Genomic DNA, 2,938 nt, shown 5'->3' with positions numbered 1-2,938 from the left:
CTCTGGGAAAGATTGTCAACAGTTTAACATCTTAAATAATTCTCTGTTTTGTTCATTTAAAAATGGATTATTTTGTTTTCTACTTACCAAAGAAATGATTTGCTTCATCTAAAGATGGAGATAGTGTTGTTTAACTGTTCAATTTTATATTTTCAATGGAAAGTCAACAATTGCATGCTTGGTCATTTCTCCTTTTCAGTAATCCTTGGTAGAATATTGGTGCTGCCTGAAGCTTCCTTAGTAAGTTTCAATATGCCTATAATAGGATATTGTTACAATCCAAAACTGGAACAATATGCAGACATGGCCTGAAAACTTCTGCTTTTTTTCTGGAGGGGCTGGGTGGGGCTTTGTTACTTTTATCTTAAGAGCTCTGGAAGACCTGAGAACTTGTATGCTATTTTACCATACTGAATTAGTCTTAAATGTTGCTTTAATGTGGATTTTGAATTTCTTTTCTTATGCCTGATATGGCTATCATTTTTAAAAAAAAAGTAGGATAACTTCCTTGAGCTTATTTCAGATTTGTATTTCTTCAAATGGCCATTGCACAACTCCTCAGTAGCACACCAGCATACTGATATTAAGTCAGTTCACATCAACATGGCTTATTGGGCAGAAATCATTAACAGCTTTATTTCTATTGGCAGTTCTAGGATACCCCATCTGTTTGCTCATTTCAGCTACATTAATTCAGTGACAACTTCAAATGAATGGGAATACATTCTACTTTCCTCCTCTGGATAGCAAAGGTGTTTGCTAAAGTGACTTAAAGATGATCATATATACATTAAGAAACTCATATTGGAGAAAATCTATCTATGTGGTACCATCTTGACACCAACTTGACACATAATTAATTGTTTAAAATGAGCATTTGTTAATAGGCACTTACATATATGTTTTCACAGGCATTATTTCACAGATGGCAAATTAAGAGCTACCATTTAATGATACATGGAATTTTAATGTATACTGTGCACATCTCTAGACCAAATGTAGCTTATGAGAGAGAGAATGAAAGCAGTAGTACCATCTTTGGGCAGAAAGGAAACTTTTAACAAAGACTCCTTACTAAATCAGATTGCAAATATATTTGTTGAGAAATTTGAATCAACACTGCAGAAGCATCATACTCAAATGGATTATGGTTTCTGCATAAGCATAGCATAGGGAGAGTAACTGTGAATTTTGAGTTCTGGCTAGAGCTCCTCATATCCCACAGAGAATCACTGTGTATTCTTATTTGTGTGTGATGAGTATCAGTGCAAGGAAATCCAAAATAAGCTTTATGTATTTAATAATAAAATCTTCAAATTGATCATGACTCATTCTCTTCATGGACTCATCCATGTAGTTTGCCTGGCAGTAATGCAGAATGTGTATGTGTACAGTCATATGAAAAAGCAAGTACACTCCATTGAATTTTTTTTTTACTTCTTCAACATACAGATATTTGATCTTAATTTCAACAAAATTGATAAAGGGGATATAACATAACGAATATAATGCATCATTCACATGTTGCAATCCATTGTGTAATTTAAATAAACATAAATGAAGATTTCACATGTGGAAAAAAATAAGTACAACCCTACATTTATCACTACATCAAATACCTAAAATTAGAATTAGGTACACCAGATCAGATGGAAATGATTAGCACATTGTTAGAAAGGATCTGGGAAGAATCTATTTTATTTAAACCTCTGACATTTAGTTTGATTTGCTCTTTGTTGCTGAAGTGTGTGGTATCACCATGCCTGGATTGAAACAACTGTCTGAACCGTTCAGAAAGGTTATAGATGCCTAAGAGTCCAGGAAGGGATTTTAAAAGATTGCCAAACAATTGGACACCCATCATTCCACTGTCTGGAAGATCATTTATAAGTGGAGAAGATCTCAAGCAACTGCCACCTTGCCAGGGCAGGCTGTCCCAGCAAGTTTAGCCTGGGCGCAGAATGCAAGATGCAGTCTCTAAGGACCTCACAATTTCATCATGTGACCTACAAGTAGCTCTCATCACTACTACTGTCAAGTGCATGTGTATACCATTAGAAAGAAGCTGCACTAATTAGATCTATGTGTGAGGTAGTTATTTGGCTACAGTACCAGAAGACGTTTCACCAAAACCAAAGAATGTGATACCAACTGTAAAGCACGGTGGTAGAAATGTTATGGTTTGGGGCTGCTCTGCTGCATCAGGACTTGGGCAGCCCACTATGATAGAATCCACTATGAATTCTTCATTGTACTAGAGGGTGCTTGAAGATAATATGAGACCATGTCAGAAGACTGAAGCTCATCCAAAAGTGGACCTTGCAAATGACCCTAAACCTTCCAGTAAATCCACCAAGGAATGGCTGGAAAAAAAAGAAGTAGAGGGTTCTGGAATGGCCAAGTCAAAGCCCGGCTCTAAATCCCATCAAGGTGCTGTGGGGTGATTTGAAACAGGTTGTGTTTGTAAGAAACCCCTCAAACATCACACAGCTGAAAAAATTCTGCATGGAGGAACAGGAAAACTTCCTTCCAGCCAGTGTCAGAGGTCTCAGCCCTATCCTGACTGTTCCCAATTAATGCACAGTAATTTATTAACTCTAGCCTGAGGTTGCATGAAGAAAAATAATGCCTATGTCCTCCAGTTCCCCTTCCACCCAATATGCACACACACCTGCTCCTTTGCTTACTTTAGTTGTCCACCAAAAGTAGAAGAACCAAAACAAGCTGTAACATAGAAATGAGAGCTACACCAGTCTATTCTAGTGTGGTGGATACATTTCATTGTACTATAATAAAATCTAATGGTCCTTCTCCAAACTTTCCCCAGACATAAACAGCTGAGTCTGAAGTCTTCAGGATCCTGTATGTCTCGGTCTACTGAAAAGAGTCAAATAGGCTTGTTTAAACAGTCATATATCCATGTCAAACAGTTCATTTA

The sequence above is a fragment of the Python bivittatus genome, unplaced genomic scaffold, assembly GCF_059951505.1.
Source record: "Python bivittatus isolate LINGU-HERP-01145 unplaced genomic scaffold, Pbiv_v1 ctg000070_np1212, whole genome shotgun sequence".
In the NCBI taxonomy this organism is placed as follows: Eukaryota; Metazoa; Chordata; class Lepidosauria; order Squamata; family Pythonidae; genus Python; species Python bivittatus.
The sequence above is the reverse complement of the archived record's forward strand: the minus strand, read 5'-3'. Positions refer to the sequence as shown.